Source organism: Lynx canadensis, chromosome C2, assembly GCF_007474595.2.
Source record: "Lynx canadensis isolate LIC74 chromosome C2, mLynCan4.pri.v2, whole genome shotgun sequence".
Classification (NCBI taxonomy): Eukaryota; Metazoa; Chordata; class Mammalia; order Carnivora; family Felidae; genus Lynx; species Lynx canadensis.
The window spans coordinates 97903685-97917509 of NC_044311.2; the positions used below are offsets into that span (position 1 = coordinate 97903685).

At 36.0% G+C, this 13825-nt stretch overlaps 1 protein-coding gene across 3 annotated transcripts in view; it reads left to right on the plus strand.

Moving 5' to 3' along the window:
* Positions 1-13825, plus strand: part of ZBTB20 (zinc finger and BTB domain containing 20) — a 769186-nt gene that overhangs the window by 333319 nt on the left and 422042 nt on the right. The gene's annotated exons all lie outside the window — the stretch shown is intronic.

Genomic DNA, 13825 nt, shown 5'->3' on the forward strand with positions numbered 1-13825 from the left:
TTACTTTTTTGTGTGTGTGCATAATTTGCCTATGTAAAAGGGGCCGTATAAATCTACCCAATTTGAAGATCTAAGTGCATAATCAAGGGGGTGTTTATTGGAAAATTTATACTAAGTAACTGATACCTTGGGAGTTTGATTAATTCAGGTCCCAAGAACATGATGACTAAAATGCTAGAGACAAGTCCTTATCCTTTTAAAAGGTACCCAAGTACATCTTATATCTTCCCAAATGTCCTTGACTCTTGATTTTTAAAGCCCTATTCATCTCAACCACTTCCCTGCTGTAGCAAACTGCATCACACTAAACTCATTCTCCTGTATTTGTTATGACACAGTATATTTGTTATGGAGCAGTGTAGATTATTAGCTTTCAGTATTATAATAAATGCTAAGGGAGTTAAGGTACTTTTGTATTAGGATTTTAAAAAATCCTTACATGTTTTATCTCTTCAGTGCTCAGTATTTTATTATAAAGTTTGCAAAGTCAAATGGGCCAATCCCCATTGATCTGGCTACCCATTCTCCTGTACCTTGGGTTATATGATAGCAGTTATTTCGTAAGAATTTACCAGATGTTGTAGAGCTAAGGGAGGCTAGTTAAAAAGAAAACATTCCCTGCTCTTTAGGAGCTTATAGAAATAGGTGGGATGCTGATAAATGAGAATGTTAACAACTGCCTTCTGGGTTGTTGGAAGGGTTAATAAGTGAGTAAAGAGTAACTGTAATTATATGGTACTATGAAAACCTGCACCACACTCAAAGCAAAGATATGCATTCTGTTCTTCCGAAGATAAGGTGTACATAGTGTTAAAGCAAATAAAACAATGAGACATGGGAGTATGAAGGTAGAATTTATATTGATTGCTCTCCATTCCAGATAGTGAAACATTGAAGTCCTGAGACCTTGAACTGCCTCGGGTCAGGACACAGCTAGTAGTGGTAGGAAATGGAAAAACACAATATATTGGGATTCTCATTATTCATGCTTCCCCCAAATGTATGTGTTTTTTGTTTGTTTGTTTGTTTGTTTGTTTGTTTGTTTGTTTTTGGGTGTGTGTGTGTGTGTGTGTGTGTGTGTTTTGCCTCCTGGTAGTTTGAATGTCTTGGGATATATTTCTTCAGTGCAATAGTTGTATTAATCATCAGATTATCATTTGCTTATTTTGTTAAAAAATAGAGTTCTTTCTGGTTTTAAACCCACTGTCAAATGAATGTTCTGTGGTAACAATATGAAAATAGCAAAAAATAACCATCTTTTACGTGTTCTGTCTTTGGAGTGTTAGCCTCAAAAGGAGAACTCAATCTCTATTTGCTTTTCAAAGGTACTGGAGAATAGAGTCGCATTTCTACCTAATTTTCTCAGCTCTTCTGATTTTCTGATTGATCTAGAATCTCTTTTGGCCCTCCAGAACTTTATTTCTTCATCTATATCAGTGACCTAGTCTACAGATCATGTCATGTTGATTATGAAGATTAATAGTTTGGTTGTTGAAAAGCGCAATAGCTGAAAAGAATTACAGGAATTGAGGAGTCTTCCTTGGTCCTTTTTAATGATGCAGCTGCTATAGATTTTTTATCATGAGCTGGAGAAAGTAATAAGCTGGGTGATTTGGTCACACAATAATCATTTTGTTCTTGGGCTTTTCTAGACTTCAGTTATTGTTTTAATACATGTATTTAAAAATTCTTGAGTTTAGGTATCAAGAATTTTGTTTTATCTTTTGGTTAATCTTCAAAAATCTGTTGTCTTTTGAATAACTAAAGGAAAGTTACCTCAAGTGCTGGCGGAGGATCTTTACCTTTTATAGCATAGTGTATATGCACCAAATATCATATAAGCATGCCAAATCAATGGTCACTAAAATTCACTCTACTGATGATTTAGGGAGAAAAATGACTAGTAATACATTATATATAAACATTTATTTTAAAGGGAAAATATGATAGACTTGTCCTTCTTCATAAAATATGCAAATTTGTATTAGAAAGAGTATTTGCATTCAGAATCCATACAACCTGTTAAATGCCCTCATGTACTCTCTTTGCCCTATTTATTTTCACTCATGACTTGCTGTAGATCAAAAATTCTCTTAAGAAGTCTAGCATCTCCAGGATGTGTGGATGACTCAGTTGGTTAAGTGTCTGACTTTGGCTCAGGTCATGACCTCGCTGTTTGTGAGTTCAAGCCCCACATCAGGCTCTGTGCTGACAGCTCAGAGCCTGGAGCCTGCTGTTGATTCTGTTTCTCCCTCTCTCTCTCTCTGCTCTCCCCCACTTATGCTCACTGTCTCTCTCAAAAATAGATAAATAAACTTAAAAAAAAAAGAAGTCTAGCATCTCCATAAAGAATTTTGACATAAAGTCTTGGGATCCTATTTTCCACTCCTCCTTGGACCTTTGGTGATTTCAGGAATGTGCCCAACAGTGGGGTCTTAAAGTTACCCTCTGTATTAGTTTGTTCATGGCTACTTTAACAAATTACTTACAAAGTTGGTGACTTAAAACATCAGAAATATATTCTCTGAAATTCTGGACCAGAAGTCCAAACTTAGTATTGCTGGGCTGAAATCAAGATGCATTTCTTCTGGAGGCTGTAGGGAAAATGCATAACCTTGTCTTTTTTAGCTTCTGGTGACTGCCATCATTTCTTGGCTTGTGGCTGCATCCCTTCAGTCTCTGCTTCCACGGTCATCTTGACTTGTCTTCTTGTATCAGTGTGAAGTCTCCCTCTTATAAGGTTATGTGTGATTGCATTTAGGGCCCATCTAGATAATTTCCCCATCGCAAAATCCTTAATTACATCTGCAAAGTTCTATTTTTCTATAAAAGGTTAACAGTCATAGGTTTCAGGGAGACTATGTGGGTACCATTGGGTGGGGGAGTGCACATCATCTTGTGTGCCTACTTTCCATCTCCTGCTTTGTCTCCCTTCTCATTTCTACCAGCATCCTTAGCCAGACCAAGAAAGTACAAGAGGTATCCAAAGACTTTACTTTCCTGGCCACCCATACTTTAGACTTTAGATGGAACAATTGGACAAGTAATATGATAGATTCAAGTATTAATACTTTATAGGATTGGATAAGACTAGGTCCATGAGCAGTGGTGTGCAGATTTGTATAGTTTCTTTGGCCTGATTCACATAATTTCCATCTTAATCCTAAGGACACTTGCCTGAAGAGACCCAGTTCTGCCTTCCTCAGTGTTAACCTTCCTCCATCATTTTGCCTAAGGCAAGGACATCCCAATAGCTCAATCAAATGTCAATTCCCTGTCACACTCCATTCAGGAAAACTGTATGCTGTAGCAATGGGTCTTGAGTGTTTATTCTTATGCTACATAATGAAGAGGGACATTGCAGAAAGGTGGCTATGGGGAAAACATCTGGAAGAAATAAATTTCCTAGGATCAAAGGGCTCCGTGTGCAGCCCAGAGGGTCCTCAGGGTGCTCCTCAGAGCAAACAAACAATTCTCTTGATGAGTCACTGCAATTTTTTTCTGCCAAAAGCCCACATGTGTTGCAAGATCTCAAGGAAAAGGGGTGGAGTAAGGAGAGAGAAGGAAAATTAAAGAAGGCAATGCAAGTGATTTTTAAAAGAATTTAACCATATGAATGAAAGAAACCCTCAACACTGTATCACTTATTTGCTGCAGAGTAAAATGAAGTATAACAAAATATTTTTTTAAACACACACAAAAAACCAGCAGGGCAAAAAAGGATGTTGGGGAAGAATACGGCACTCTGAAACAACATATTTTTTTGCTCTAATGCATGAAAACTGGCAGAGGAGGGTGAAGCCCAGGACTATGTCCCAAACCCTAGCCAGTGGCATTTTACTGAGAAAAAAAAAAGTTACTTATGAATCAGTACAGCCATGCTTTGTTCTGCATGAGTGTTTTAATAGAGCGAGTGTAATATAAGGATCAGGTGGGCTCGTGGGAATGGAACAAAAGGTTTTGTAAAATTAAAGCAAAATAATTATAGCTCTAGGTGCAAAGCGAGCATACTCCAGCAGTTGATAGCAAGGACCTGCTCAGAATGGAGAAGGGAGGGGGCATGCTGGAAGTTTTTTCCTTTTTTTTTATTCACTAACAAAGGCTTTTAATAGGTAACAGTTGTAAAGCGTCTTTGAAAGTAATTAATGCACCCACACAAAAATTTATTAAAATGAAAATTTAAGGAATTGTCTAAAGTGAATTAATTAACAAAAAAAGAACATCATGCCTTTCTTATTTTTTAAAGAAGGAGAGAAGGTTAAGCAAAGCAGATTTTTGTGAGATTGGATTTTAAAATGTTCCTGGTTTATTTAGTATCTGAATAGCCCTAAAAAGAGAGAGAGAGAGAGAGAGTTGGCAGGATTTATTATCCATCCCCTTTAGAAATACTAAATTGGGACAGACATAAAATGGGTATTAATTTGCTGTGTGTGAGGCTCAAAGTCCCTCAAAATTATGATATTTTCTGGTAAAATGACCAAAGTTTTTAAATAAGTTTTCAGAGGTCTGTAGGAAGCAGAATGTAATGTTCACAAGAGGAAAAAGGTGAGTGTCTTTTTCTCCAGTGGCCTTCTCCATTCTGCACTGCTCTTAACCAGGCCATATCAAGGCTATATCAAGTATAGTAGAACTATACTTCCTGTTATGGCCTCATGGAATACAAAAGAAAAGCTGCACAGTGTGTCATTAGTAATTTTTAGTGTATTTTCTGTCTCTACAGAAAAAACAATTAACTGCATTTATCCTGTTTCAACAAGAATTTTTAATCACTATATTTGTATTTCCTCCTATTTTCTTTGGTATTATTTCATACTGTGATATAATTATAAAGTAGGATATGTACAACCTGCTGAGAATTTACCCTTTACCATGAGAATCATTTCTAGTTGATTACAAAAGTATCCATTTTCAGCATGTTGTTGTTATACCTCAAAGAGTTTTAGGTTATGAACTTGAGTAAATCTTCCAAAGTCAAGTTCTAAACCTTCCATGCTTAAAAAAATCATTGGAAGTTATTGCCTTTCTTCCAATATTGTTATATTCTGTTGAAGCCAGAATCTGGCTGTATAAAAATGTGAATAAGAAAGAAAATTAATTTTGGAAGTTACTTTGAAAAATAGCTCTGGTGATGCCATATAAAAATACATAATTATAGGTTAGAAAATAATTTCCTTTAAAGATACGGTTTTAAGACAACTCATACAGCACACCCTAGTATACATATGATCTTTGAATTTTAGGTATGTTTGCTTGGATTTCCTTTACCTTCTTTTAAGTGTCTCTTAAATGACCATTATCATCATGTCTTTATAAACCTGTGACTATTCTAAGATTTTTCTTTTTCTTTTTCAGGACAGGGAATTTAATTGGTGTGAGTAATGTTACATTAGTAGGATAGTATTCTTGCCTGTGAGGAAAAAGCATATTTGTGAAGCTTCTTGGTGAGGACACTGCACTAAGAAGATAGACAGTCTTATGATCTTTGTCCTTCAGTTCTGTGTCATTTCACTTTCTCTAGGGATATGACTATAAAAAAGAAAATCAAGGGACAAAATGTGTTTGTAGTATACCAAGAACCTACTATGTTCATAATAGTGGTTCCTGTTCCAGCTCTTCACCATATAATTTTAAACTATTATATCTATTGGCCATTGGCCATTGGCCATTGGCCATCTATATACCATCTATATACCATTGGAATGGTATATTACTTGTCTTTTGCCTGTATAACAAATGACCATGAATTTAGCAGCTGATAACACCACAAATTTATTATTTCATAGTTCTGTGGATCAGACTTTTGGGTTGGCTCAACAGATTTCTCTCCTCCAGTTTTCACAAGATGAAAATTAGGTGTCAGATGGCTGGTTTCTTAACTGGAAGCTCTGGGAAGAATCTGCTTCCAAGCTTATTCCATTCCTTGTGGTAGTGGAACTATGGTGCCCATCTCTTTATGACCTGAGGAGGACATTCTTAGCCTTTTGCACACAGGTCCCTGCATCTCAGTGCCAGCAAGAGTGCCTCAAATCATTATCACACTTGGAATCTCTCTGACTTCCCCTTTACCTCATCTTTTTTTTCAAGTTCCAGCCAGAAAAAATATTCTCTGCTTGTAAGGTAATTAGATTGGACTCATCTGGATTACCTAGGATATTATCCCTATTTTAAGGTCCACGATCTTAATTATATCTACACAGTCCCTTTTCCATGTAGCATAACATTTTTCCATGTTCTGGAGGTTCTGGATATTAGAGCATGGGCACTTTTGGGGTGCAATTATTTAGCCTACTATAGATGAATTCTAGAGGAATAGATCACCTCTATTATATATTTCTAGATTATTCTGAGTATTCTTTTTTTGATCTAGAAGTAGAAGAAAAGACTTGATATGAATACTTACAAAATCTGTCAGTACATTTTCTCCTAACAAACATTGATCCTTATATATCTCATTGAATTTGGTTAAAGTTTTTTTTTTTTTTTCTCACCTGATACATAGAATAATGAGGGCACAGGAAACCAAGCTGATCATTAGGACCTGAGCTAGACTGGAGGTTTTTTTGGCTTATGGTCCAGGTTTTATTCATCAGCACTCTTTTATTCTCCATGGTAGAACCATAGTGGTAGTCCAGCTGGGAAAGGGTAGCCAAAAGAAGTCAAGATTGAGTGAACCAGAAATGGGGTTGCTGAAATATTAGTAAAGATGATTTACCTGGAGGGCTGGGATACATGCAGTTATAACTTGCCATGAAATAGGAAAATATCAAGTCTCTTCCTGGTATCTAAGAATGTGTGCTCTGGTAAGTGTAGGCATGGCACAAGGCAAAGTGAAATTAGTCAGATAGATGGCAGCATTTCAATTCAGGGGTTGGCAGGTTGGGCTAAGGACACAGTAGTAGGAATCCAAGTTGAATAAGGACCCCAGTTTATAGCTGGAATTAAAGAGGAAGGTTCTAGCACCCCAGGGAAAAGGGACCAGAAATAAATCTTTTGGTAAGGTTGAAGGAAGGGCTAAAAAGATCAAAAGGAAACAAGGTCAAGGGAGATAAGGGAGAGTAACTGGAGATAAGGTTCATCTACACTTCACAGTTTTGCTCCAGGTGGGTCCTGAATTCTAGGATGTAAGAAAGATGTATAAATTGTTTGTCAATATGTGCCACCACTGAATGCAAGATTAATAATAATGAAGTGCAAGTTTAACTTGATAATATTGTTTTCTAATAGGATGAATAAATAAATACACATTAGTTTCCACACACATATGCATGGATGCACACATACACATGTCAGTTGTAGAGACTTTCCATAATAACTCAATATACATTTAAATATATCTACCTGCACCTCTAAAACAGCTAATATACTTTCTGTTTTACTCTACTGCATCCACCAAATCCTGGTGTGGGACACAAATGTCATGGATATGAACTCATTTGAGGGTATAAAGCATTTTCCTCATTTTCAAAGTAAGGCGACATTAAGTTCCTAACACATAAGTTATGTGTAATGAACATATCTTGAGTGAAATATACGACAGCAGAAAAATCCAAATACTGGGGTTGTAAGTCTTTGCTTTGCCACATGTTACATATATGATATTAAACATGTCATTTAATCATTTATAACCTCAGTTTCCTCACTTATAAGATAAAGATAACTCTCCTATTTACTTTCCAGTGTTGGTACTCAAGTCAGATGAGTTAAAGATACCCTAAGGCATTTAAAGATTATGAAATACTATGAAAATTATTATGTTTTAAACAAATGTAAACAATCCTCACTATTACAGTTATGGCATGGTCTTTGTCTTCAAATATGTACAGTCTAATTAAAATGTTAAAATTAGTTTATTATTCCTTTTTTTTTTTTTTCATTTTCATTACCAGGTCTTCTTCATGTCATTTCTTATGTGTCTGATGAGTTGCTATTCCCAATATTAAGTAGCACTGGTTTTCAATGCTACTGTATATGTTAGAGCTAATATTCAAAATCAGAACAGTATTACATGTCAGTGCATTACCAAAGGCAATTAACAGGAAGAATGTAAAATTAATGATTAAAAATATACAGAATCACTATAACATTATAGATGGTTCTCTATATTTATCTTTATTTTTGTTAAATAGTCCATTACTGAAGTCATAATTTTCTCTGTTCTAAGTTCCAAAAATAATGAAAACAATCAAAAGCTTAAAAGTTGACTTGGGGACAAGGGACATCTTTTTTATGGATGTGTTCATTGGTTGGTTTGGTTCATTTTATTTCCCATTTCTCCATGTCCCTATCCTCACCTATTTATTTTGGCTTGGTCCTGATTCTAGAGCTAATAGATCTTTACATTGAAGTAATGGGTGATTGGAATGCAAGGATCAGTTCAGAATTTATATGAACCCTTTGAAAATGTATGCAAATGTACTTTATAAGTATGTATATGAATATGTTTATGTATACTTTATATGCATTTGTAAATATGTCCTTTCTTTCTCCCTTGGAGAGGATCATAACTTTTTTATTCTCAAAAGGGCACATGAGCTTAAAAACACTTGGACCCAGTGCATTTCAAATTCTGTACCTAAGTGAACATTACTTGAAAAGAGAAATTTTCATCCTCCACTGCCTTTTCAACTATTCCAGTTGTGTCTCAAACATTTGGATCATGTAGGTAGTGAGGAAGGAAGATTAGAGGGCCAGCCTCTAAGAAAGGGATGAGAGAGTACCTCTATTAGTGACTTTCTCTCTTTCTTTCCTTCTTTTCCACTTTATTACTTTCTTGCTTTTATGCTCAATCACTCAATCATTTTCCCTGCCTTCATTCCTCCTTCCCTCCCCCACTACTTTCCTTCCTTCCTTCCTTCCTTCCTTCCTTCCTTCCTTCCTTCCTCTTCCTTCCTTCCTTCCTTCCTTCCCCTTTCTCTTTTCAAATACTTCTCTTCAGAGGAGAAAGTTTGAGTAAGCACTACTTTGAGTAAGGGCCAAAAACATTTTTTTTAATGCTATAACATTATCCCTTTCCTCATCCCCTTTTCATTTATTTTCCCATTGGTGTGAATTTATTCATTTTACTATCATCTCAGTTTGGAGAGCATTCTTTCCTATCCACCAGAAGTAGTGAATCTCTCCAAAAGGCATTTCTATAGCAGAAAGCATTCAGAAATCAGTAGAAAGCAAAGGTAATACCCACATAAAAAATATCCCTCACCTTCCTTTTCAACATTTTCATTCCCTATTTGAACATAATTACCTAAGCTTAAAATTTCCCCCAATGGAAAAAATAAAATAAAACAAATAATTAAATTGATGTGTGAATTGTTTAACAGAGAAAATAGATGAAATTAAACTGTAATTCTTCTATTTAATGATATAATTGACTTACTTTTGAGATGTAGACAGGGACAGCTCCAGCTTCTATGAAGAAAAGAAAAAGATTACAGTTTTGACCATCCTGAGTAACAACTTTCTATTACCATAAAGAGTGAATAGCTCTCTTCACTTTTTCATTTCATCCAACATCTCTGTGCCATCATTAATTTTTTTTTTTTTTAGAGAGAATGAGCTTGGGAAAGAAAGAAAAAGATGATTGTTATTATGGATTTCTGTTGGCAGTTGAAAATGTTGCTGTGCAGAGTTTTCCCTGTACCCTGTTCTTGTAGGATTTGAATTTTCCAGTTGGATTGACTTGGCTGTCAAAAAGTCAAGTTGATTTTTCTTTCCCAGATTAAGTTGATAATTGGCTGAATAAAATGTTAAGAACAATTAGCAGAGGTAGGATTTTAAAGCTATTTAACACAACAAACAAACTTTATGGTCCTATTTTATCCTTGTTTATTTTTATTTTTATTTTTTGTAACTTCTCCAGGGAACACTGTAGAAAGTTATAGCTTCCTGTCCATGAAGTATTTTATTTCTTCCTTGACCTACCTGCCATAACTGCTTAGTTTATGCTTAAAGAAAAAAAAAAAAGTTTCCATTCCACAACTGAATCCTTTTAAAGAAAAATCAAGGTACAGTCTTTCTTATTCACACAAAAGCATTCAGAGCACTAGTGTTAAAGAAAGCTTAATTCTTGGACTAGATGTTTTTAACTTTCTTCCTGTTCAGAATACAGGATTACTACTATCTCTTGTCTTTGTTACCACCTGCAGGACTTTTATCATTTTCTGTGCCCATTTTAGATTGTTTTAGTCTCAATACCAGCTAGCCTTCTTTCATATTTTCTTTACGATTGTTTCCACTTTTCCTTCGCCTCAGTTTCCTTATTTTCCCCCATTTTTCCCCATACTTAGAAATGTGTGTAGCTTCTTATCTGCATGAATACTTGTTAATTTCAATCTAAACTCAAATTCCATTTCTTAATAGTTCCCTTCTATGTAGGCAGCCTCTTCTGTACTGATAACTTCTTGTGGTAACCATCCCACCCTCATTAGGCTATGTATTTTAAATGAATAAAAAAAAAATAAGTTAGTATTTATCAACCTGGCTAGTAGAAATGCTCATTAGAGGCTGGGGAGTCTTTCTTTGATGTCTTCTATGGAGTGCACGTTGCTTTGTCTTTTTAGTGAAGGTGGCAACATTTTATTGAATTAGCAAAAGTTAAAAACTGTATGTTCCATGTATATTAGTCTCTCAATGCCACTCAAACATTAAGTGATTTATTTATTTAAAGCATATTAATGACATTTCTCTTTGCCGTCAATCTTCTATTTTTCAATCTTCTTAAACAAAGTGTTCTGAGCATGGTTTAATATTTACATCACGATTCCTCAATCATCAATTGTACTAGTTCCCTAGGGCTGCTAAAATAAAATACCACAAACTGGGTGTCTCAAACAACAGAACTGTATTGTGTCTGAGTCGTGGTGGCTGAAAGACCAAGATGAAGCTGTCAGCAGGGTTGGTTCCTTCTGAGGGCTGGGAGAGAGAGATAATCTGTCCAATGCCTCACACCAAACTTCTGATAGTTTGCTGGCAATCTTTGGTTTTCTTTGGTGTGTAGAAGCATCTCCCTGATTTCTGCCTTTATCTTCTTATAGTGTTCTCCCTTTGTGTGTGTCTATATCCAAATCCCCCCTTTTTATAAGGACATCAGTCATATTGAATTAGGAGACTACCCTTCTCCCATATGACCTCATCTTAACTAATTCATCTGTAATGACCCTGTTTCCAAATAAGTTCACATTCTAAGGTACTGGGGATTATAACTTCAACATAGTGATTTTGAAGGGACACAATTCAACCCATGACAGTTAGGAACATTATTTTTTTGTGTGTCAAGTTCTATCACATTGATTTTTGAGAGACTCAATTATAAACATGTTTGCAAGGTGTACATAGCTCTCAGCCTTGGATACTTCATCCCTCCCCTCCTCTCTCTTTTTCCTCTTCATTCAGAGATACAGAGGGGTTATTGCTTACAGTTACCATTGTGCTTTCTTCTGGAAGTGTCCCATTTTCCCACTGAACATGAATGGAGAGTCCCAAGAATTGTTACTGTGTATTAAAGAATGTATTGGTTCTAAATTAAAGTCTCACTGATGTGTAAAGAGGAATTTGGGCAACAGTGTATATTTTATAACATCTTTTGAAGTTTTTCAAGGGCTTTATTTTCCTTTTCTGGGTTCTCTACCATGTTAAATGGAGACAGGCCTATAAGTGAATATGAGCTTGCTGGATAACTGAGGTATGAATGTATAATTTTCTCCTGATACATATGTAAACTAAAGAAATATAGCTGATAGGGGTACCTGAGGGGCTCAGTCGGTTAAGCGTCTGACTTTGGCTCAGCTCATGATCTCACAGTCTGTGAGTTTGAGCCCTGCGTCAGGCTCTCTGCTGACAGCTCAGAGCCTGGAGCCTGCCTCAGATTCTGTGTCTCCCTCTCTGCCCTTCTCCTACTCGTGTTCTATATCTCTCTCTCTCTCAAAAATAAATAAACATTAAAAAAAATTTTTTAATATATAGGTGATAAAAATATTGGAAGTTGAATTATTTTGACTACTAGTTGCCCAAGACTTTACCCACTAATGTAGGAGAATCCGAGTTCTCCTTAGAATCCTATAAGGTGTGAAATCTGACTAGAAAGAAATTATGCTTTTTTGTGATGTGTATAGGATCTATCCTACTGAGAACGTTCAATAAACCTGTTACTAGCACAGCATCGTGTTGAAATCAAACGCTGTGAGTGGGTAAGGAAATGTGCACATTCAGCTTTTAGCAGGTAGTCGTCCCGCACCCCCAGGTGCAGACCTACCGGGAGCGGCCCCTGGGGTTCCCAAGGTACCATGCCATTGAGCTACCCTCTGCGGCAGGCTCCGGTTTTGGCAGGCATAGCAAGATCGGCTCTTTGATCCTTGGAGTGGGTCCTGCCACAGTGAGTGACTCTGTCTTAGCCCTCCCTTTGGTCATCACTGCGCCCACCTGGCACTGTAGGACAAAAAATGAGAGGTGGGAGGGGGTTGTAAGGGGACACTTCAGGAACACAGCTCTGCCAAGTAGGAAAAGCTGCTTAAACAGTTCTGGTTCTCCAAGCACATGTGTAACATTTCTGCTAACCCATCAGTGAATACATTTTATCTTCTATATCATTCACCAGTCTGCTAAAAATCGCTTTCCTTGATTCTGTTTTCTCATTCCTGGGGTCTTGGATCTATCATAAAATGTGGCCACACAAATAAAAGGGTTCCTCCCTATCTTTTCATAGGCTTGTTTCATAAGTATCTGGAAACATATACTTCATTGTATGCCTCAGTATTTTGAAATAAATTCTCTACTATATTTGAAAATCACTTTTAGTGGCCTGACGATATTGGTCAAAACGTAGACATTGTATGAAATTTTTGCTGAAAGTTTTAATAGATTATGAGACCATTTCTCCATTTCAAGACACTGTTTGATGGACAATGTAAACATGACTACCCATTTTATAGCTGAAAAAGTAGAGACACTGAGGTGCTAAATATGTTAAGATTGTGCAGGGTGTTAAGTGTCTGCCGATTTGATACTGGTAGTATCATTCAGATATTATGAAATTTAGGGTTTTAGCTCATGCTCTATGGGATGATCAAAATATTGGATCCACATTGTCCTCTTAATGCCATTCAGGCAATATAGATAAGAAGACAGAAAATTGAGACATAGGAGGATATTAAATGGCTTTTAGCAAATCACATAGCAAGGTCACAGGAAAGCTGATAAGATCTCAGACTCCTTCACTCTGAACTAGCCATGACTAGTTTTCTGACAAGAAACATTTTTCTCCTTCAGGGAATCCCAATTTTCACATTTGTAAAGGTTGGAGATTTTCGTTGAGGAAGCAATGCCTCCAGGCACTAGGAACTTTTGAAAAACTTTAAGGTTTTTAACCTCAACTTAGTAAGCCAAATATATTGATCAACATTTTGATCAAGTTTCAGAATGTTAGAATTCTAAAATTCTTTGTTTAGACAGAAATTTCAATTTGAAACTGAAAGTAAATCATCTTCCCCCTCCTTCATTATCTAATTGTCACTTTGTAAAACATTTAAGAATTCGGTATTTATATACATATGCAAAAATGTATACATTTGTAAAGTATTAAGTATATGGGACTTATTTGGGAAAAGTTTATACAAATAGCATCTACTTTGAAATGTTTCTGTAATAACTTCTGCTTGTCGTCATTTTCAACAAAAAGATTAAATTTCCCTTTATAAGGCCGAAGACTCAAGCAGTTCATAAAGAAGGAGGGAACCAACCAGGCCAAAATTCATTGTCATTGTTACCACTAAAGTCATTGTTACCAGTCTAGGGAAAGAGCACATGAAGTAATCTTCTATACTTTAACTCCCTA